Source organism: Lissotriton helveticus, chromosome 8, assembly GCF_964261635.1.
Source record: "Lissotriton helveticus chromosome 8, aLisHel1.1, whole genome shotgun sequence".
Lineage (NCBI taxonomy): Eukaryota > Metazoa > Chordata > Amphibia > Caudata > Salamandridae > Lissotriton > Lissotriton helveticus.
The window spans coordinates 1,607,879,533-1,607,904,174 of record NC_136069.1 but is presented as its reverse complement, the minus strand read 5'-3'; the positions used below and the strand labels follow the sequence as shown (position 1 = coordinate 1,607,904,174).

At 42.4% G+C, this 24,642-nt stretch overlaps 1 long non-coding RNA gene across 1 annotated transcript in view; it reads left to right on the top strand.

The window, feature by feature from the left end:
* Positions 1-633: 633 nt before the first annotated feature.
* Positions 634-24,642, top strand: part of LOC144772085 (uncharacterized) — a 44,561-nt gene continuing 20,552 nt past the window's right edge. The window contains exons 1-3 of the long non-coding RNA XR_013599639.1: positions 634-665; positions 2,450-2,479; positions 15,605-15,634. This is a non-coding gene — a long non-coding RNA (uncharacterized LOC144772085). The remainder of the gene's footprint in view (positions 666-2,449; positions 2,480-15,604; positions 15,635-24,642) is intronic.

Sequence of the window (24,642 nt, the reverse complement as noted above, 5' to 3'; positions counted from 1 at the left end):
AATAAGTAGAAGGGGCTTGGCCGACTAATGAGGCTTGGCTGTCTGGACGGAGTGCGCTCTCCTTAAATACTGTTGTGCAATACAAAAGTTGTGCATAGCATAAGCTTGGCCACCTATTGGAACTAGTGTGTTTTGAGATGATGGATCTGCATAGTAGGGAATTGGCCACCAAAAGGGGGATTTCCATGACGATTTCTGTATAAAGGAAAGTCTGTTCGTGGCAGGGGCTTGATCACATAATAGAGTTTAGTTGTCTAGTGGGATTGGGTACTCCATGAAGGTACAAGAGGAAGACAGTGCTTAATAGGGGTTTCACCAATTAATGGGGCTTGGGTATCTGGATGTAAAAGTATGTTTTGCAAGCTAATGGGACTTGGTTGTCTGGAGTGAGTGGGCTCTCAGTGATGATTTATGCACAAATGGAATGGTGTGCATAGTAAGGGCATGGCCACCTAATGGGGTCAGGCTGTCTTGATGGGGTGGGCTCTCCTGGAAGACATTTGTAACAGGTGAAGTCTCTGCACAGTAGCAGGTTGGCTGTGTAATGGGAGAGGATCATATTTTGGAGAACTATTTTTATATGTTGTTTGAAATATATTTTAAATTTGTCTTTGTCTACTGAATTGCTTTTCTAGATTCCAGGATTTTATCGAAAAGCACCCGAGGTGGGACATCTTTACAATCTTTTAAGGATGATGAAAGACTTTAAATCTTTTGTACATTATTTTACTCAAAAAACGTTTGATGAAAGGATTATGGGAATTCTAAATGTAAAATAAACGTAGGCACCCGAGGTGGTTTTGTTTTTGTTAGATATGTAAATGTGTCTTTGTGTGTATATACATAAATATGTATGTGTGTATGTATGTGTAAACATGTGAGTGTATATGTATGTGTGTGTGTGTGTATATGTGTGTGTGTGTGTGCTTATCTAAATAAATATATATTGAGAGAGATGTGTGTGCGCGTATGTGTGCGGTGGTGTGTGGGGGTGTAACTATATAGCCCCAAAATATTACCAGGTCCCATGCTCAATTGGCAGCAGTGCACAATCAGTGTGAGATTTAAATCAACATTGCAAGTTTCAATCTGAGATGTAAAATGTGCACCCCAAGTTGCTTACTACAGATTTATACAGCTGATAGACAAATGGTAAATGTGTGAGGATGGCACGTACAACACATGACACATTTTAGGGATCTGGTCACTCTGGTCACGGATAGAAGTATGCATTTTCCTTGCTGGATGGAAACTTGCAATGTTGATTGTATATTTAAACAAAATTTGCAAGTTTCCATTCAACAAGAAAAATGCTAGAACGTTTACAAACAGACAGCCACATCTCAACTCAAAGCTTGAGCCAAGACGCAGATGTCTGTTTGTGAAAAATGACTCTCTATAAAAAATATCTGCACAAGGTAAAGGATGTGCCAACAAGGGGATTGACCAGAGAAGTACAATGTGGGGATGTAGCTTGGCTTTATTGGAGTAGTGAGATCTCGGTTAAGACGTCAGTACAAGATAAAAAGCTGAGAATGGCTGCTGCTTGGCCATTTAATGGGATTTGATATCTGGAGGCAAAGGGTGTGCAAAGTATGGGCATGACCACCTAATGGGGCTTGGATGTCTGAAGGGAGTGAATTAACAGTTTAAACACATAAAGGGGTTTGTGTATTTGTAGAGGAAGTTAGTTCATAGTAGCTTTGACACCAAATGTGGTTTGGTATTTGAACGTGGTGGGTTCTCAGGAGAAAATTCAGTACAAGTCAAAGGCTGTGCCTAGTAAGGGTTTGTTCACTTAATTGAGCTTAGGGTATAAGTAGGAGAGGCTTGGCCGACTAATGAGGCTTGGCTGTCTGGACGGAGTGCGCTCTCCTTGAATACTGTTGTGCAATACGAAAGTTGTGCATAGCATAAGCTTGGCCACCTATTGGAACTAGTGTGTTTTGAGGTGATGGATCTGCATAGTAGGGAATTGGCCACCAAAAGGGGGCTTTCCATGACGATTTCTGTATAAAGGAAAGTCTGTTTGTGGCAGGGGCTTGATCACATAATAGAGTTTAGTTGTCTAGTGGGAGTGGGTACTCCATGAAGGTACAAGAGGAAGCCAGTGCTTAATAGGGGTTTCACCAATTAATGGGGCTTGGGTATCTGGATGTAAAAGTATGTTTTGCAAGCTAATGGGACTTGGTTGTCTGGAGTGAGTGGGCTCTCAGTGATGATTTATGCACAAATGGAATGGTGTGCATAGTAAGGGCATGGCCTCCTAATGGGGTCAGGCTGTCTTGATGGGGTGGGCTCTCCTGGAAGACATTTGTAACAGGTGAAGTCTCTGCACAGTAGCAGGTTGGCTGTGTAATGGGAGAGGATCATATTTTGGAGAACTATTTTTATATGTGGTTTGAAATATATTTTAAATTTTTCTTTGTCTACTGAATTGCTTTTCTAGATTCCAGGATTTTATCGAAAAGCACCCAAGGTAGGACATCTTTACAATCTTTAAAGGATGATGAAAGACTTTAAATCTTTTGTACATTCTTTTACTCAAAAAACGTTTGATGAAAGGATTATGGGAATTCCAAATGTAAAATGAACGTAGGCACCCGAGGAGGTTTTGTTTTTGTTAGATATGTAAATGTGTCTTTGTGTGTATATACATAAATATGTATGTGTGTATGTATGTGTAAACATGTGAGTGTATATGTATGTGTGTGTGTGTATGTGTGTGTGTGTGTGTGTGTGCTTATCTAAATAAATATGTATTTTGAGAGAGATGTGTGTGCATGTATGTTTGTGGTGGTGTGTGGGGGTGTAACTATATCGCCCCAAAATCTTACCAGGTCCCATGCTCAATTGTCAGCAGTGCACAATTGGTGTGCGATTTAAATCAACATTGCAAGTTTCAATCTGAGAAGTAAAATGTGCACCCCAAGTTGCTTACTACAGATTTATACAATTGATAGACAAATGGTAAATGTGTGAGGGTGGCACATTCAACACATGAGACATTTTAGGGATCTGGTCACTCTGGTCACAGATAGAAGTATGCATTTTCCTTGCTGGATGGAAACTTGCAAGGTTTTTGTTTTTTTGGGGGGTTTTCCTCATATACCAATATGGAATTCTTGAAGGGAAACTAGGCAGCTCAAAAAGAATTGGTCAACCTTATCCAGCCCTGATGTTAGACCATACTCAGAAAAAGCCATGCCTGATCCCTCAAGTTGCTACTGCTTTCTCGATCCACTCCTGTTCATGCCGTAGCTGACTCCCTGCATTATTAGGAAGATAAGGGAACCAGCAGGGCCCAGGATAAATCATGGGAAGACCAAATTATCTTTCACCTTTCACCTATCCTGCCAAGCCACCAAAGGCACCCAGACTTTATCAAAACTTGTAGGATCACATGCCATGTCGGATTTGCTGGTAAAAATAACATGTTTGAGGCAGTTCGAAAAGGAGGGGGGTATTGGGTATTTCCATGCTCTACAGATTTTGCGCCTTGCAAGAAGCATGACATAAAAGATAAACCTTGTATGGGAATCGTTGATATTTTAGGCAGAGCCCAACCCAGAATGGTGCTGGTGATAATTTCCAACGGTAGTTGGAGAACATCTTCCAGAAAATCCTGGACCTTGTCCCAATAGTTTCTTATTTCTGGACAGGCAGCGAACATGTGTACATCATCCGCAGCCAGATGACTACATCTTGGACAATGGTATTCTAAGTTGGAAAATGTCATGAATTTTTTGGGGGTTATATATGCCCTATACATAGTATAGAGATGATTCCGCTTCAGTGTGGCAGGCTTTACCACAGACTGCAGAATGATGAAGGAGTCAGTCCACAAGCCCACAGAGATCTCACTATCGATATTAAATACGTTCTCCCAAAGTTTTTGTAGCTCAGGTTCCGTGATATTCTCGGCTTCTAGCATGGCTACGTGCCAATATGAAATTTGGTTCTTCCACCGGCCAGTTCTGAATATAAGGTCAAATTTGGGATTAGGATTACTGAGATTCCAAGGTCTCGATAGCCACCATCTGGTCAGTTGGGGATGTTTGAATCTGGTGAGAGTTCCCCCAGCCAGGCTAGATAGGACCTCACAATTTAAAAGCTGTGAGTCTTCCTGGAGATCTCCCCAATATTCAATCCCCGCTGTCCTAAGAGGCTGGGATAGTTGGTCATCAAGGCAAGCCGGCGTGCCAGGGGATTCCCAGGTCGGGGCCTGCGCTGCATAGTAGGGAATATCAAGCCTCTGCCTAACAAAAACCCAATTTCTTAAGGCTGTCCTCCAGAGTCTTAAGTCTTATTTTTTTTTTTTTCGGGTCTCCATACTTGAAAAGAAAGTGTGCTTGACCCTGTGGAACATCCTACAACAGCGCTTGAAATAATGAGCCTAGGGACGATGTGTCAGTTTTATCCGCCAGTAATCTGAAGTTTTTAAAATGGAAAGCGTGGCAATAAACCAGCAGGTCTGGGAAGGCCAATCCTCCTGTTTTTAGGGTTCTCCTGAGCTTTTTCCAAGATATTCTTGGCGATTTTGAGTTCCATATAAAAGAACCAAGTTTCCCTTGTAGCTTTTTAATAGATGGTGTATGAAATGATAAGGGGATAGAATTAAATAAAAATGTGAGTTTGGGGAGGATGATCATCTTAATCAAATTTACTCTCCCAAAGATGTTTAAAGGGAGAGATGACCATCTTTGCAAATGGGCACATCCCTTGAAACCCTATCCAAGTTAATTGTTGTTATGTCTTCGATTTTGTGGGCCAAAAGAACCCCCAAATACCTCATCTTAGACTTAGCTCCCACAGTCCCAAGATCTTGGTTCCACTCTATGATTTCGGTTTTATCCTTATTAATGAAGTAGCCAGAGACCTCTCCAAACTCCTCAGCCAAGTCTACTAACCTGGGCAGGGCGTCCCCAGGGTTTGGAGTGAACATAAACAGGTCATCTGCATATAACGCAAATTTTAACTCTAAATCAAAAATCTTAAAAGGTTTAAACACCAAATCAGACCTAAGCAAACAAACAAAAGGCTGTATATACAAATTAAACAGCAAAGGTGAATATGGACAGCCCTGCCTAGTCCCGCGGGCAATAGGCACCCACTTAGTTAGAGAGCCATTGATTAAGATGTTTGCACGCGGAGAAGAGTATAGGGATCTCATAGCCATTATAAAGTTGTTTCCAAAACCAAAACCAGCCAGAGCCTTCCATAGATACAGTCAGTCAACTTGATCAAACGCCTAGGCGGCTTCGACCGCCGCCAAGGTCAGTGGAAGCTTTTTGTTGACTGCAACATCTATCGCTACGATGGCTTGGAATGTCAATTCATTAAGTTGTCTATCCGGGATGAAGCCCCGCTGATCTTGTTGGATAATTGTTTTTACTATTTTGGACAATCTAGCTGCTAGCACTCCCGCGAAGACTTTATAGTCCGTATTTAACAAAGAAATCGGTCTATGAGATTCGATTTTGGAAGGATCTTTATTTGGCTTTAAGATCAAGGATACAGTAGCTACTGCCCATGAGTCAGGAGCCCTCTCCCCCTCTATGAGGATTTTATTGAACAGGGTTGTGAGAACGGGTATTATTTGATCAATAACTATCCTATACACTTCCACAGGAAGTCCGTCAGGCCCGGCTGCCTTCCCTTTAGCCATTTTCATGAGCTGGGATCTTATTTCCCCTTCCCTTATATCTGAGGAGAGATAAATTATATCATCTTCGGACAGGCAAGGAAGCTGTATTTTACTCAGCCAGCTTTCTACCATCAGAGGGGAGTGGTTTACTTTAGCAGTATAGAGCGTTTGAAAGAAGGATTCGGCCTCTTCCCTGATTTGCTCATCCTCAGGTGAAATTATACCTGTGCTTCGCAGAAGTAAACTATTGATCTGGTTTCTATTTCTATCCATCCGCAATTTCCATGCCATTTCTACCCATATGGGAAATGTTGGAGCTTGCTGGCATCCCATCTACCTTTAAGAACGTTATCTAGACCTGCCTGATAATCTGCCCGCAGATCGTCTAGCTCTTTTTGCAACTGAGGTTTGATGTTTGACTGGTTAGATGAGGCTACCTGAAGCTCCTGTTCTTTTAGTTTAAGTTTAAGGAGATCTTCTTTCTTCCTCTTTTTATTCAACTTGTTCCTTCTGATGGACCCGGTAGTCAACAGGCATCTCAGGAAAGTTTAAAGGTTTCCCAAATAACCTGCTGAGTAGTTGAGCCGATGTTGTTTTTAAAGAAATCCTCAGTCAAAGTTATCAATTCCAGCCTCATGCCTTCTTCTAGTAATAAAGTTCTATCTAGAGACCACCTCCTCTGCAGTTCTTTTTGTTTAAAACTAATTACTAACTCCACAGTCGAGTGGTCTGACAGTATAGCAGGGATGTAGAAGATGGTATCATCAGAGGCAAGTAACGACTGATCCAGGAGGAAGAAGTCGATTCTGGAATGGTGACCGTGTCTAAGACTGTAAAAGGAAAAGTCCCTTTTTGTACTGTTTTTGGCTCTCCAAACATCAATGAGGTTGTTGTCTTTAATTAGGTTCTTAAGCTCCATCCGAGATCTCAGTGGGGGTGTAAATTTAACTCTAGATGTACGATCCAGCTTTTCGTCAAAGATCAAGTTAAAATCACCCCCAAGGATAACAGGCCCAGGGTGGTCCAGAAGGCTGGCTTTAAGCTTCAAAAGTGCTCCTGGCACATCTTGATTAGGGCCATAATATACAGCTTATACAAATGGAGTGCTCTGACATTGTAGGGACGCCACCAACCACCTCCCTGAGTGATCTGTTTCGAATTTAACCACCCTAATACCTGCATTAGCTCTGATCACAATTGCCACACCTCTCGTGCTGCCACTCCGGTCAGAAAATAGAATATCTTGGACCCACCCTCGCTTTCCCGGCCCAGCCTCACACTCCCGTCCCTCTAAGTGGGTCTCCTCGAGCAAGCACATGTGCGCCCCAGACGTGCATAAATATTCATTAACCCTGGACAGTTTCCTCCTGTTTCTCAAGCCATTGACATTCCAGCTAATACATTTAATTTTATTAATCATGTTGACCATACCAACTGGTTTTGAGATAAATTGCCCTGCTCCCTTCCATACCCGCTATGCTCCTTAAAATGTATATGAGGAATATTATTTTTTCCCTTTTTTCCCCTTCTGCCACCCCACTAGCTGCCCACCTTCCATGAGGAACCCCTCCCATACCTACATTGGCGATCTTGTTGCCTATTGGGGGCTCCCCTGACCCGGTCGGAATCCCTCCTGCCGTTTAAAAGGAATTCAGACACCTATGTGTAGAGTTACGTGTAAAACGTGTAACGCTAATATCTCACTTCTTTTTCAAGAAGCTATCTCCCATAGCCTATCAAGTGATAACATTTTCTATTCAGTATGTGTAAGTGTTTTTTTTTCTTTATTGTGTTGCATCCTATATATATATATATATATATATATATATATATATATATATATATATATATATATATACATATATTATATTTTCTTTTTCCCCCATCTCCCTCCTTAGTGATTTAAAAGATAGTCTCATTAAGCCCCAGCCCTCACTACTGCTTTTCCTCTTTCTCTTCCTTTCGTTCTATTTTCAGTTAGAAGATTCTACTGAGGGTTCTCTTTCATTAAAGTAATGAAGGAGTCAACTTCATGGGGGATAGAAAATTGTGAGTTTTGTTCCTCCAGACTACTTTTAGAAATGCCGGGAATTTCATTTGGACCTGAGCGCCCAAGCTTCTCAGGTCTGACATTCTACTCCCCAACTCCCACTGTCTTTGTGCTGTTGCCTTCCCTACGTCCGACCGAATTAAATATTTGGTGGAATCTACCTGAAGAGTTGTGTCAGAGAGCGCTTTACCCAGAATTAGCTCTTTTACAGTATAGGTGAGAAAGTTCACCAAGATCTTCCTAGGTGCTTTCCTCTCTTAGTGTAACATGAAAGGATCCCTGTGGGCTCTCTGTATTTCCGCCTCCAGGTCTATGTCCGCTCTATACTTTAGTATCTCCTCTCTAAGGAGTTTACAGATGATTGATTTAACATCCCCACTCTCGACTCCCTCCGGGATCTTTAGAAATTTCAAATTATTCCTTCTGGAATGTATCTCAAGTCTCTCAATATCCATTTGGAGATTTTTATTTTGGGTTCTGAGAGCCTCTAGGTCTCTCGCGTGACGTGGCGAAGCTCCTGTGAGGAGGTACACCTCTTCCTCCAGTGCGACAGTCCGCTTAGATACATCGTCCAGTTTGGCCTCCAAATTTGCGCATTGGTCATGTATGCTTTTCTGGTTTGCCTCAGATATTACAAACTTAGATAGTAAATCCTCCCTCATGGCATGTAGAAGAGACTCTAATTGAAAGAGCCCGGGCCCGGCAGAGCCGTCCACTATAACATGAGGGACCTCCTCATCTACAGGGGGCACCTCCTCTCTTTCCAAATCCCCACCCAGAGCAGTGTATCTGTTTTTTAGAGAAATTGGTTGCGTAATTGTAGCTGGAGCTGGGATTTGTGGGATAAAAGGAGAGTCCTTTGATGATGAAGCCGGGATTTGTAGGGCTGGAGTAGAGCCCTTTGTTGATATAGGGGGGGGGGGGATGAGTGGCTTGCCTCCCTTGGAATCCATGGCCTGCTCCAGGATTTTAAAGTAGGATTTCAATGAGGGGGTCGGTTTACCTTGGGGGGGCAAATTATTTTGCAGTCTCCGTTTAGGCTCCACAATCTCAAACTTTATATTCCTCTCCTTCTTCTCTTTCCTTCGCCCCTTGGGGGAAGACGCGACTATCCCAGGTTGTGCTGAGGCACTAGCCACCAAAAAAACTGACTTTTGCAGCTCCGAGTTTGACCTAAGCTGATATGTATTTCTGGTAATCCCTACTGTGGGAGCAGTAGAGACTGAGAGCGAAGTTGTTACTACCTCGCTACTTTTTGCTGATAGAGGGGGAGCACCTGACACTCTGGGGTGATCTGGAAGTAGTGCACTAGTGGGTTGGAGAATGTCAGAGCTCATCACCCTCCGTAGTTCCAGTTGCAGGGAGGCAGGGGCTATCACAGAGTGGGGGGTTTTGCTCCCAACTTCGCTTAAACAGAGCCCAAAGTCAGAATACCCTTGAAAGATACCATTGTAGTGTACATTAACTCCTGGGGCTTCCAGCACGACACCCCTTCCTACCTTGACTGACCTTATTACTTGTGTTCCTGTAGGGGCACGGTGGTTGATCCTGGCAAGCACCAACCTTACCCTGTGCCAGAGTTTTGCGCAACCAAACGGCCTGTTCTCTTGCTCCCGCTCCTGATCTTGATCTTGATCTCGAGCTTGTGCCCAGTCTGTGGTGCTGCTGCTACCGGTGCCGCCCTCCAACGCTCTCATAGCCAGCTCTACGGCTTCTCTGACGGTAGCAGCGGACATTGAGATTTCTCCTGCCCGTGGTCCTAGCACCGGTCGGACAGTCTCAGTCTCAGTCTCGCGACCAATGCAGGCAGGCAGGCGGGGCTCACATCGCGCCACGGCAGAGGTAGATGGAGGGCGGAATAAGCGGAGGAGAAAAGATGAAAAATACAAGCAAAAATAGGATAGTGTTAAGGCGCCATTAAGATGCCGTTATTTACTGCATTCACACGGGGGAATTGCTCAACCGGATCGGAGCTCCCGCAGACGGCGTCAGCCCTCCGCCATGTTCCTCCTCGATCGGAAACTTGCAATGGTGATTGTATATTTAAATAACATTTGCAAGTTTCCATTCACCAAGAAAATGCTAGAACGTTTACAAACAGACAGCCACATCTCAACTCAAAGCTTGAGGCAAGATGCAGATGTCCGTTTGTGAAAAATGACTCTCTATAAAAAACATATGCACAAGGTAAAGGATGTGCCAACAAGGGGATTGACCAGAGAAGTACAATGTAGGGATGGTGCTTGGCTTTATTGGAGTAGTGAGATCTCGGTTAAGACGTCAGTACAAGATGAAAGGCTGAGAATACGAGCCATCCCGTGCGCTAAGATCCTCTGGCTCAGGGCGCCTGACTATTCCAAAGGTGTCCAGAGCGAGGATGGGTGGCAGATCCTTCAGGTACCTCGCCGCATCCTGCTGGAATAAACTTCCGGTAGCGCTGCGTCTGGAACCATCAGAGTCTATCTTCAGGGCCAAGCTGAAAACATTTCTCTTTGCCAGATAGCGGGCCTTCCCCTCAGAACTTCCTCTGAACACGCTCGCATCTCAGCGCGGGGACACGCCGTTGTGCGTCACCATTGCGCTCTACAAGACTGCCTATTATTATTATTATTATTAATGGCTGCTGCTTGGCCAATTAATGGGATTTGATATCTGGAGGCAAAGGGTGTGCAAAGTATGGGCATTACCACCTAATGGGGCTTGGATGTCTGAAGGAAGTGAGTTAATAGTTTAAACACATAATGGGGTTTGTGTATTTGTAGAGGAAGTTAGTTCATAGTAGCTTTGCCACCAAATGTGGTTTGGTATTTGGACGTGGTGGGTTCTCAGGAAAAAATTCAGTACAAGTCAAAGGCTGTGCCTAGTAAGGGTTTGTTCACTTAATTGAGCTTAGGGTATAAGTAGGAGGGTCTTGGCCGACTAATGGGGCTTGGCTGTCTGGACGGAGGGCGCTCTCCTTGAATACTGTTGTGCAATACGAAAGTTGTGCATAGCATAAGCTTGGCCACCTATTGGAACTAGTGTGTTTTGAGATGATGAATCTGCATAGTAGGGAATTGGCCACTAAAAGAGGGCTTTCCATGACGATTTCTGTATAAAGGAAAGTCTGTGAGTGGCAGGGGCTTGATCACATAATAGAGCTTAGTTTTCTAGTGGGAGTGGGTACTCCATGAAGGTACAAGAGGAAGCCAGTGCTTAATAGGGGTTTCACCAATTAATGGGGCCGGGTATCTGGATGTAAAAGTATGTTTTGCATGCTAATGGGACTTGGTTGTCTGGAGTGAGTGTGCTCTCAGTGATGATTTATGCACAAGGGGAATGGTGTGCATAGTAAGGGCATGGCCACCTAATGGGGTCTGGCTGTCTTGATGGGGTGGGCTCTCCTGGAAGACATTTGTAACAGGTGAAGTCTCTGCATAGTAGCAGGGTGGCTGTGTAAAGTTTTTTTTTTTTAATGATTGGACTCTCCACAAAGTCTTCTGAACACATTGAAGGCTATGCACAGAACAAGCTTTGCCACCCAATGCGGCTTGGGTGTCTGGCGGAGGTCATCTTTCTGTAAAGATTTCTCACAATATGAAGGCCATGATAAAAAGTGTGTTCAAAGTGGGATTTGGGTGACTGGCTGAGTAGGCTCTTCATAAAAGGATGCATCCATGAGTGCAGAGGGCAGCCACACTCTATGGCAGCACAAACCTGGATAGGGTGGGGGGAGAGACAGTACTAAGTGCAGAAGGTAAAGGCCCGCTGGAGCAAGGTGAGGGCACGCATGATGACTGTTAGACAAAAGAAGTCCGGAAACGCAACATTTAGGATGCAGTCTGCCCTCAGGTATCTGAGAACACAGCTGATAGGGACCCAGGTGCCAGAGCTATTCAGGGCGCTCGTAACTTAGATCATATACAAGCTCCACTCCACACTATAAATTCTTCAAAAAAAAATAATAATTGCAAAAGAATAGAACTAAATGTTTAACTTTAAACTGAAGAATATTACAATAACATTGTAATAGCATATTTTACAATACTTAAAATATGTAACACTTTTCTTCAATATATGTACAATTAAAATTCGAATGAAATAAAAATAACATACAATTTTCATTCTTATTACAAAATATATTTAATTAATTCAAGAAATACATGTATTTGTTTAAACAGCACGTAAATAATTAACAACTAAATGCCTGATTAGGATGTTGGTCAGTAAGCCTTCGACCGTTCGTCGGAGGCTTACCAACTGACATTCTTGGTATAAAGTCCAACGACCATATTTCAATGACAGTGGTCGGAGTCCAAACCGGCCAGTCAATCCAAATGGCTTTGAACTGGCTCAAAGAGTCCATCGGCTAGTCGTAATCACCACTTAATCCCTTACGGATGGCGTTTATGCTGTGGAGATTATGAGGTCAGTTTCCCATAGGCTTTCCATGTCAGTTTTTCCGGCATGGAAAACTTGCCTGGAGTTTTCCGACATGGAAGGCTGGTTGGAAAGTGACTTGGTGGTGCTCCTAGCCGGGACCCCTCCTTCTGTGGCTTCCGGTTTTGGGCAGGGGTCACCTATTGGTGCCCCCTGTACATCCCTGCGCTGTTTGGAAGGCACCATCAGGATAGGGATTACAGTAAATCTCATTTCTCTATGGTAGCTTGTGCAGCACAAACTCCATTGGGAAATGTGCAGTTGCATAGTAATTGCAGTTTCGGACCACCCACCCAAGGGCGGTTGGATCCGAAACCGCAGAGATGTTGGTTGGAGGCAACTCCGACTGACAACATAATCAGGCCCTAAATTAAAAAAAATATAACAACTGAGAATCCTCTCAATATTTTCAAACTGAAAGAATAATCAGAATATAGAGCAAATAAGACAGCAAGGAGACAGGGCGAAACAAACATAAGGAATTATGAACCGGGCTTCAGAACAATAAAAACCAGGAACTTTGAAATTCAAATTAGACCCTTGGACGTCTGATCTCCTCCCAAGAGAACACAGAAAGATGAATCTCTACAATTTTACACCATGAGACTCTCTCTTGTCCTTGGCAGATAAAATATGGGCAAGTTAATATCATGTCATAAACTTGGGAGATAAAGGCTTTAAGTAGAACTGACATCAAAAAGTGACAACGTTTTTTTGTTTAGGATTTAGAAGGATATCACAGTTCAGATGACCTGAACATTTAGGGATACTTTTACTAAGAAATCAAGCAATGCAGATCAGCAACCAAAGTTGCTGCACTGCATTGCATAAAAAGAGAGATAGTGGGAAAGTGATCTATCTACTAAGGTATTGCACTTTTGCTCTTTCCATTTTGCTGGCACATTTTTGGTCCTGTATCTATGACCTCTGACAATGTGTGATATTTAGCATAGTTTTTGTCTTGAAAGTGCACCCTTCACACAAAGTTCTTTTTGTAACACGGCACTTGTGATAAGTGTAGCTAAATCTGTCCCCAAGCATGTGATTGTTATGATGCCTTTGGCCGAATGCACAGTGAATCTTACAAGTGATATGAGTAGTATTCCAACAGAATATCGACTACTTAATATCATGAGCCTAAAGTTGAAGCCGTAAATTCCAAGTACCAAATATTATGAAGGTAAGTACTGAGGTAAAAATAATTTTACTCAGCCTAACTTCAAATATATACATATATGTACCTTAACCATTATTTATATGTGTTTGTTGTGGGTGCGTGCATGTGTATATAGATACAAAACCAATTCCGAAACAAATTATTAGAGGATGACACTCACACACACAATAGAAGAGCAAAGGATATTTATTCTTCATTATCCAAGATTTGTTTCATCCACAAAGGGCCTGGATCACATAACGACAATAGTGAAGTACAGATTTTAAATAACACCAAATTCAACAACACCGAAAGCAGACCCACGTAGATGCTACATCCAGTGCCATCTTATGAGAGGTGAAGTTCAAAATGTTGCACAAAGTGAAATCAAAACCAGAAAAGCATTAATTACATAAAGTGGAAGAGAAAAATAATGCAATCTACACAATAGTAAACAAACCTCCCAAATGAAGTTGAGGATAAATACAATTCAATCTACAAAATATTAAATCAATGCAATGTTAATAAAATAATGTTTGGAGTCTCGTTTCCCAAACACAACTCTGCATTTGTCATTCTGGACATAACCCTGTAAAAAATATATAACAAATATAGTTGGTGGGACATTGATATCTATCCAATAATCTTTGTTGTGTTCATCAAAAATCAGATACCATCCTCTCCATTCTGTACATAGTGTATATCACATGTGACAGCCCAGTAAATAAGCCCAAAATTGCCACCTCCATGGGACAACATAGCACTGGCATTTACTGAAATGCGACCCTACTATGCGGACACTCATGACTTGAACACTACTGATTACATATTGGAAGGCTTGCATGAGGAGATATGATAGAGTGAAGTCACAAAGGAAAGGGAGTCAGGGTAAAACCAAAAGCAGGTTTTACTAAATGCAAGTAATGTAAGGCATGGAGTAAATATGAGAACATAATGAGTTGTATTCACCTTTTAGGATAACATCAATGCTAAAAGAAGCATTGCATATAGGAGTGAATCAGAGTCAAATGTATACATTTGCGGTATTTGCAATCCATCACAATGATGACAGGTTAAATGTACCACCAATATGAAGGTCCACCTGCCCCATTTAAATAACAGAAGACCTTCAGCTTGGCCACAGTGGTGAGCACTGTCTCCACTGTGGCCAAACGACTCTGGCAGCCTTTACTTCGCAGGGCCATCAGAGAAAGAGCTACATGTCCTCCTAACTTATTTAGGCAGAAATGTAGCACGATTTTTACGGTAAATTCTGGTAATACAGCACATTATAAGTATTGTGCTCCCGCTGCCCTGGGAGAAGACTCACATGATGAGGGAAGCATTATATTTCTTCCTTTCAAAAAGAAAATCCTGTATTGGGATTTTAGTTTTGAAAACAATGCTATTTGCTACAAGGCTGCACATCCTTCCAATGCCGCCCTGAAGCAAACAGTAAAATGCTTTGGCAGCAACCACTGCAGCGGCGGTTCCTTTCAATACCTTTATAAAAGATTGCCATCTTGGGGGTCATTTATAATCTAAGTTATTGACCTCTCCACCATGGGGACAGAGTAATTAAATCTGAGCCTATGTTATTTATTTGCTGCAATGTTCTTGCTCCAAAGTATTTATAGAGAGTACAACATGATCGGTGTAGAAGAGAATTATGACCTTATCAAAGAGCATTAAGAAGGAAAGATTCCAGTTATGAGATTGCCAAATAATTGCCCCCCCCAAAAAAGTCAATGGGGGATAAGAAAATAAGTAAATAAATATATTCTGCCCCTGTGAGATAGATAAAGAGTGACAGGGAATAGGAGCTAAGTAGAAAAGAGTCCAGGTATATCATACAATATAATACACTATGATAAAATGTATAAAGCATGCAGCTGCTACCAAAAGAAGTGCCCAGCGCCAGCTGTCCTATTATATAAGAGAAGAAGACTAGTTAAACCTCAACAGAAAGTGTATGCATCAAAAAGAGAAGTCTTTAGCAGTTTGTGAAGAAATGATTCGTAAGGAGCAAAACATAGGGTCATAGGCAATGGGTTCCAGAGTTTGGTGGCAAAAAAGGAGCAACCTCCTCTTCTTGGACCCTGGGAAGAAAAGATTTTTTTGTGCATTGTAGCACAATGACCTTTTATCATCTATTATCATATTAATATATACCAAGGAGTGTAAACTTTGTGAAGAAATGTATGTATCATGCATAACAGAAATGTGTTTTGTTGTCTTTTCTGAGGAGAGGATCATATTTTGGAGTACTATTTTTATATGTGGTTTGAAATATATTTTAAATTTGTCTTTGTCTATTGAATTGCTTTTCTAGATTCCAGGATTTTATCGAAAAGCACCCGAGGTGGGACATCTTTACAATCTTTAAAGGATGATGAAATACTTTAAATCTTTTGTACATTATTTTACTCAAAAATTGTTTGATGAAAGGATTATGGGAATTCCAAATGTAAAATGAACGTTGGCACCCGAGATGGTTTTGTTTTTGTTAGATATGTAAATGTGTCTTTGTGTGTATATACTTAAATATGTATGTGTGTATGTATGTGTAAACATGTGTATATATGTATGTGTGTGTGTGCGTATATGTGTGTGTGTGCTTATCTAAATAAATATATATATCGAGAGAGATGTGTGTGCGTGTATGTGTGTGGTGGTGTGTTGGGGTGTAACTATATAGCCCCAAAATCTTACCAGGTCCCATGCTCAATTGGCAGCAGTGCACAATCGGTGTGAGATTTAAATCAACATTTCAAGTTTCAATCTGATAAGTAAAATGTGCACCCCAAGTTGCTTACTACAGATTTATACAGCTGATAGACAAATGGTAAATGTGTGAGGGTGGCATGTACAACACCTGACACATTTTAGGGATCTGGTCACTGTGGTCACAGATAGAAGTATGCATTTTCCTTGCTGGATGGAAACTTGCAATTTTGATTGTATATTTAAACAACATTTGCAAGTTTCCATTCACCAAGAAAAATGCTAGAATGTTTCCAAACAGACAGCCACATCTCAACTCAAAGCTTGAGCCAAGACGCAGATGTCTGTTTGTGAAAAATGACTCTCTATAAAAAACATCTGCACAAGGTAAAGGATGTGCCAACAAGGATATTGACCAGAGAAGTACAATGTAGGGATGGAGCTTGGCTTTATTGGAGTAGTGAGATCTCGGTTAAGACGGCTGCACAAGATAAAAGGCAGGGAATGGCTGCTGCTTGGCCAATTAATGGGATTTGATATCTGGAGGCAAAGGGTGTGCACATATGGACATGACCACCTAATGAGGCTTGGATGTCTGAAGGGAGTGAGTTCATAGTTTAAACACATAATGGAGTTTGTGTTTTTGTAGAGGAAGTTAGTTCATAGTAGCTTTGCCACCAAATGTGGTTTGGTATTTGGATGTGGTGGGTTCTCAGGAGAAAATTCAGTACAAGTCAAAGGCTGTGCCTAGTAAGGGTTTGTTCACTTAATTGAGCTTAGTGTATAAGTAGGAGGGGCTTGTCCGACTAATGGGGCTTGGCTGTCTGGACGGAGTGCGCTCTCCTTGAATACTGTTGGACAATGCGAAAGTTGTGCATAGCATAAGCTTGGCCACCTATTGGAACTAGTGTGTTTTGAGGTGATGGATCTGCATAGTAGGGAAATGGCTACCAAAAGGGGGCTTTCCACGACGATTTCTGTATTAAGGAAAGTCTGTGTGTGGCAGGGGCTTGATCACATAATAGAGCTTAGTTGTCTGGTGGGAGTGGGTACTCCATGAAGGTACAAGAGGAAGCCAGTGCTTAATAGGGGTTTTACCAATTAATGGGGCTTGGGTTTCTGGAGGTAAAAGTATGATTTGCATGCTAATGGGACCTGGTTGTCTGGAGTGAGTGGGCTCTCAATGATAATTTATGCACAAGGTGAATGGTGTGCATGGTAAGGGCATGGCCACCTAATGGGGTCCAGCAGTCTTCATGGCGTGGGCTCTCCTGTAAGACATTTGTAACTGGTGAAGTCTCTGCACAGTAGCAGGTTGGCTGTGTAATGTTTTTTTTTAAGGATTGAACTCTCCACAAAGTCTTCTGAATACATTGAAGGCAATGCGCTGATCAAGCTTTGCCACCCATTGAGGCTTGGTTGTCTGGTGGAGGTCATCCCGCTGTAAAGATTACTCACAAGATGAAGGCCATGATAAAAAGTATGTTCAAAGTGGGATTTGGGTGACTGGATGAGTATGCTTGTCATAAAAACGTCTGTACAAGATGAAGTCTGTGTATAGTAGGGGCATGACCACCTAATGGGATTGAGTGTCTTGAGGTGTAGGGTGTCTATATTTGAGGCCAAGCCATTTAGCTGCTTTGAAGGAGTGGTCACTCACCTTAAAGACTTTTGCACAAGGCGGAAGCTGTATTTAGTAGGGACTTGAGTGTCTATCTAAGGACCCCATGCTTTTTATACCTATTCAAAAGGCAGGGAAAATACCATTGTCACAAATGGACAACAACTGGAACATTTTGGTAATCTGGGCACCCTGGTCAAAGATAAAAGTGTGCATTTTCCTTGCTGGACGGAAACTTGCAATGTTTATTTTATATTTATTCAACATTGCAAGTTTCCATTCAGCAAGGAATATAATAGAAAGACCTTTGTAACAGGTGAAGTCTCTGCACAGGGGCAGATTGGCTGTGTAATGGGCTTGGTGTTTTTAGGGACTGGACTCTACTAAAAGGCATCTGTTCACATTGAAGGCTTTGCCACCCAATGAGGATTGGGTGTCTGGTGGGGTCATCTCTCTGTAAAGATTACTCACAAGTTGAAGGCCATGATAAAATGTGTGTTCAAAGTGGGACTTGAGTGACTGGATGGAGTAGGCTCTTCATAAAAACTTCTGTAAAAGATGAAGGGCCAGATGTAGGAGCCAAAATACCGGTTGGTAACGGCCGGTATTTAAGAATTGGCATGTAGGGGCCCTATTTTACCGATTCGGTAACTTCAAGATGTAGGTGGGACTCTTCTGAGTCCCACAGGCCTTACAGATTCGGTATTTTACCACCCAATCCAATTGGGTGGTACAATACCGAATCCAGGTGTGCATGCACATGTGTGCATGCACACCTATGCCATGTGACAGACAGACATGCCCTTAGGGCATGTCTGTGTGCCACATGACACACATGCCTGTATTCGGGGTGCTAGAGGGTGTCAAAGTGACACCCCCTGCACCCTTGCTGAAATCGGTATTTACCGATTCAGTAATTACCGAATCAGTATTTCCCATTGATTCCTATGGGCTTCACAGCCCATAGGAATCAATAGGAAATACTGATTCGGTATTTACCGAATCGGTAAATACCGACTATTAACGATTCGGTATTTCTATTTCTAGAAATACCTACATCTCCCCCCTTCTATTTTACCGATTCATAAATACCGAATGAGTAAAATTCGGTATTTATGAACCGGTAAAATAGAATTACCTACATCTGGCCTGAAGTCTGTGTTTAGTAGGGGCATGACCGCCTAATGGGATTGAGTGCTTTGAGGGGTAGAGTGCCTTTATTTGAAACCAATGCCAATTGGCTGCTTTGAAGGAGTGGTCACTCACCTTAAAGACTTCTGCACAGGGGAAAAGCTGTATGTAGTAGGGACTTGAGTCTCCATATAAGGATCCCCTGCTACTTATACCTATTCCAAAGACAGGGAAAATACAATTGTATATAACAAATCTATTGAATTAATATTGCTCAATGAACAACGTTATCAAACAATTGTTTCATGTATATTGTTTCAACAATAGAATTAATGTAGGAATAATATTGCAGAATAAGTCAAATTAGTCATACAATAGAAACCATGAATGTCTAAATATGTATCAAAAATCAATATTATATGAAAAAAAACATGAGAAAAATTATGAAGTAAGTCATATGTCCAAATTGAGAGACAGTTAAGTGAATTTTATCATGAATGAATTCTGTTGTGTCTTGTCTACGTGTGTTTCTGTAACCCAAGCGCCTTCATCTGGAAAGCCTCAGACATCATGTCTAAAAACAATTGTGAACATTTAGCTTTACAATCGACTAGTAAAACCAAAGAAACCAAGGGTTTTCAGAAAGAATAAAAGTAAATAGCAGAGAAACACAACCTCTGCCTTCACCAGAATAAGAGTCAGTTTCCGTATGGTAGAAAAATGGGAAAAGCTCTGTGACAGTACCTAGCAAGAAAAAGAAAAATAAGGAATGAAGAACAAGCCCAGGTGATTGCTCTCATGGAGAGTAAAATCAGTTAAGAAACTATTTGGCAGTCAAATATAGGAGCTAAAATTTCTTACCAACTGTAAAGCTCTGTGGCATATAACTGACAATATATGTAGGGAAGCAAAGAATGCAAACACGTTTGACTAATTCAAGCTGCGAAAAAATAATCCTGAGAAGGAATGTTTAAGCAGTGGTAATGTATTCATGCATTGATATGCATATTTCCTGTATTCCAGTATACCTTATATATTTCTCTGGTAGTGTAGAATGCCACCTGGGACTGGAAACTCCAATCTACTGGATGGTGAGCAGATGGGACTATTGTATATTTTTCATTTCTTATTTGTCTCTCCCTAAAACACAGCATAATTGACTTATACATGTTTGGCATATTTAATTTACTTGGAAGTCCCTTGTAGAATGGTATATCATATACCCAGGTCCCCTAAATTAAATGCTACCAGCGGGCATGTAGGACGTATTGTCTCACCCACCTAAGTGGACCTTTAAAATGTGTCCCAGGCCTGCCATTGCAGCCTGAATGCAGTCTCACACTGCCATGTGAACTTGCCATTTTAACCCACTTGCCAAGTCTTAAACTCCCCTTTTATTGAATATAAGGCACATCTAAGTTAGGCCCTAGGTAACACATAGTGTTATGTAATTAAAGGTTGGGCAGGCACTTTAAAGTCTTGCCTTTCCTGGTAGTGACAAACAAATACTACTGTGAGGGTTACCGTTCCCATATGATAAAACTGGGGATACCTTATTACATTTAATATGTGTGGTTTCCAATTGGGCTCAGGTAGATCTGTCACGTTTTTTACCCGGGAAATTGTAATGTTAAACCATCTTAAATGGTAACATCATCTTTTTCATTACAATTTTTAAAATGCCAATTTTAGAAAGATGTAGTCTTCCTGCCCTAGCCCTTTGTACCTGCAGACTATCTTGGGTCACATGACTTTGTGAATTCCTCCAAGACAGTCACACAATAGAGGTATTAGGTGTGCCATCACAGGAAGGAAGAGGGGGACAGAGCTGAGCTCAGTTTCTTTTCTTTTTTTTTCCACTTAAACCTGAATTGGCTCCGTCCTGTCTCCACACATACGCTTTATTGACCCTGTATTGTCACTGCAGCCAACTTGATGCCAGGAAGCGAAATCAGGAAATTTCATAGACTTCAAAGAACCTTTCCAGAAGCTTCACTCAACTTCTAGGATAACAAAATGATGGTGTAAAATAAAAATAGGACCTTCAGACCCAATCTTAAGTTCACTGCTGGACCTACTTTTATGACCTGCTGTGCAGTCAGCCAGACAGCTGCTGTACCTGTAAGGACTGCTTTCCTGCCTGGAGCCTGCCTTGAACCCTAAATGGCAGCCCTGGGAATAAGCCCTGCATCTTCGTTACCTGCATATAGGACTACCGCAAGTGACTCCAAGGTCTTGTTTGCTAGTCTCCTGTTCAGGGGAAAAGGGACATAAAAGGCTCCTATCTTGAAACCGCACCTGGACCCAGCCTGAGCGGGTAAGCAACCCCCACCAGTTTTGGACCCTTGGTCGTGGTGCCAAAGGTGCCCAGATGGCCAATTTCCAATGCTGAGGAATTCGACAAAATGTGACCAAAAAGTGTTCTGAGAAGCAGTAGAAGCTGCTCTCTTATCCGCCTGAGGTGCATCACTGGTCTGATTGACTTTGCAGCTTCTCCTGCTACGTTCTTCCCTGCGGCATCAAATCTGCTTCAGTGGTCTTTCGCCAAAGATGTATCCGACCTTGCGGAATTGTCTTCGGCTATAGCCCTGTGCTTCAGCCAGTTGGAGGTTATCGACTTTCATTTTGATAACTAAGTCAACGGCCATTCGACAACCACAGTCCCTCCGTGGACTCTCTTACAGCCTTGCCCCACTAAACAACTACCTTTTCAGACATTTTTCGTCAAGACCTTTTCTATGTCCGGAGGTAACTGCTGACCTTGCGCAGTTTACTTCTTGCATCCAAACCACACTCCATCACAGTAAGCCTTAACTTTCAACTTTGACCAGGTCTTATGTGACCTGATGTCCCGGATGGTGCTTTGATCTTTTAGGTGCTAGATTCACTAAAACGTAAAATAAAATATAGCTTTGGTTGAATTGATTGAATTATTTTGGTCAAATACTATGTTAAAAGGCACTCTAATTTTCAAAATTAGTTTTGAATTTCCTTATGATGTGGCTTTATGTTAATACTTTTTGTGTGCTTCATTATTGATAATAATTTACACAATTGACTGCATTTTGTGCTAATCTACACAGGGTTAAGCACAGGTTAATTTAGTGACTTTTTGTTGTTCACCCTGCAAGGGATTATTATTATTATTATAGGATTTATAGAGCACATAGCTGCCCTGAGGCTTCCCAGCGCTGCGTGGTCAGAAACTGAGTAGGGTGACCATCATTTAGAGATTTTGCTTGAACAGTCATGTCTTGATCTCTTTTCGAAACTGTAGCTCCCTGTCTATCCATCTCTATTTCAATGGCAGGGAATTCCAGAGTTTGGGAGCCAGATGGGAGAAAGATCTTCCTCCCCATCTCTCCCTTCTGACCTTTGTTTGTATTAGTCGTTCCTCTTTACTGGAGCATAGAAGCCTATTTAGAATGTAAGGAGATATTAGTTTCCTTATTTTTTCCAGGCCTTTGTTATTGCGCGCACTGTGGGTAATAATTAAGATTTACGTTGTGTTCTTGCTTCTATTTGAAGCCAATGGACACCCACTCCGTGCTTTTTCACTGATTCCCATGTGGGAACGTTGCATAGCAGCCTAGTGGCTGCATCTTTAATTACTTGCAGTCTGTGCGTGGCATATTTTGGTGCCCCCAAGAACAGTGAGTTTCCATAGTCTAATCAAGATGTGACCAGGAAATGGGCCACTGTCTTCCTTAGCTTTATGGGAACTCTATCCAGGATTTTCTGAATGGTTCTCAGTTGTCAAAAGCAGGTTGCAGCACCCTTCTTGGCCTGTGTCACCATGCAGCGGTCTGTTTTTTACCACAATCCTAGGCTTTTTATTATTTCTGTGGGAGTGGGTGGATTACCTAGGCATGATTGTGTTTGTTGCCTAGCCAGGGCTCACACCCCAGTCAACCAACAACCCAATGTCTCACATTGATGTTCAGCGGTGTGTATCAGGACTTGTGTTTGTGCAGTACTTGCTTTCAACAAAAGTCTCAGGTAAGTAATTTGACACCAGAGTTGATCTTTATTTAAAATCTTTCTAGTTTGTCATTGGATTTTTCCCTCTTTTCTAAATATAAGTATCCTACCTTCCACTTTGTGCCAGGGAGATGGAGCTGTGCAAAGTTCATACCCTCAGAAGGGCAGGGCTGCTGGAGCTCTGCAAGCAAAAAGGTCTGAATGTTAACTGTCTGAGGGCTAACAAACTGAATCTCTCGGTAGATCTCAGAGACTTTGAGGAGGTGCAGAGGTAGCAGTCCACCTCCAGAGATGATGATGGTAAGGACAACCAGGAGGAAGAGGGAGCACATGCAATGTTCAGGGGATGGTGGACTAGTATAGTGTTCTGAGCTGCAAGGAGAGCCCTTACCAAACCCAGCAGATTTCCAGGATGCCTGGAAGGAGCAGGCAGCAGCATGTCTGAGAGGGGCCTGACCCTAATGGAGCTAGAGGACAGGAAAGCAGAGAGGGAGCTTCAACTGCAGCTGGCCAAGGTGAAGCTAGAAGCAGGCGGAGGAAGACTGAGAGATCCTCTGGCACAAGAGAGGTGACTGAAGGATCTGGAAATAAAAGCAAAGCAGTTCCCTAAGTCCAGCAACGATAGTGGCAGCATACCTGCAGTGACAACTACAGAAGCGAGGGTCCAATACCCAAGGAGATGATGCCCTACTATGTGTTGGGAGATGATATTAATAAGCAGTGTTCTGAGTATGAGATAGTTTTCTTGGTTCACAAAGTCCCAAAGGAGTACTGCGGTATTATGTGGAAATACATGCCTACAGTGATGAGAGATACAGGTAGATTACCGGACCAAGTATCCCTCCATGAAGGCCATCCTTCTTTCAAAATTTGGACTGAACCATGAGAAATATCATTAGAGCTTGCGGGGCAACTAAACCAGGCTGCTGTACAACCTGATTCTGAGGCAGCACATACTCAATACTTGTTTTACAGGGCTCCACCAATATCGGGTAGTTAACAAGCTGACTGACCCCTTAAAGTTTGCTGAGGAGGTGGACATCTGGGGCATCGCCTGAGCGTCCAAGAAGACATCCGGGGGGGGCTCCCAAAAGGGTGGTTAGGGTTCATACCTGTCGAAAGAGGGGCGAGATAGAAACAAAAAAGAGTTAGGTCAGATTTCTAATAAGTACTTTAGAATTGGTAATTTTAGAAAGGTACCTGTTACTGCCTTTAGCTTTCAGAATCCCATTTTCATAAACTTCAACCATCATCTTGGAGCGGAATAGCTCCTAGATGAGATGTGAAATAGCTCCCAGAGCTGTGGTAGTGAGACCCTTGTCTGTGTCAAAGTGTACTCCCACTAACATCCTAGGAAAGTGTGGGAGACAGAAACATTTTGCAAACTTTTTACCTGGAGAACCATCAGGAAAGAAGGGCTAACTTGCAAAGCTGATCCAACAAGAGAGTATTGCTCAAGTTTCGACTCCAGCATCACTCTTACTACTTTCTAATGTCCAATCAATCAATCTGGGTTTATTAAATGCAACTACTCGCCTGTAAGGGTCTAAAGGCACTGGGGGGAGGTGCAGCATCCAGTTCATCAAGGTCTTTCGAAGAGCCAGGTTTTGAGGTTGCTCATGAAGATGGAGAGTGATGTTATCTGCCTGAGGTGGAGAGGTAGGGCGTTCCATGCTCTGAGTGTGAGGAAAACGAGTGGCCTTCTGCTCTAGTCTTTCTGGCGCGGGAAACTAAGGGGTAGGCAAGCTGGGCTGATCGTAGAATTCTTTGGGGTGCGTGGAAGTTGATTCGACTGTTGAGGTATGCTGGTCCGGTGTTGTGGAGGGCTTTGTGTGCATGGGTGAGGATCTTGAAGGTGATTTTAGCCTCAACGGGGAGTCAGTGGAGTGTGCAGGTGTTGCGAAATGTGGCAG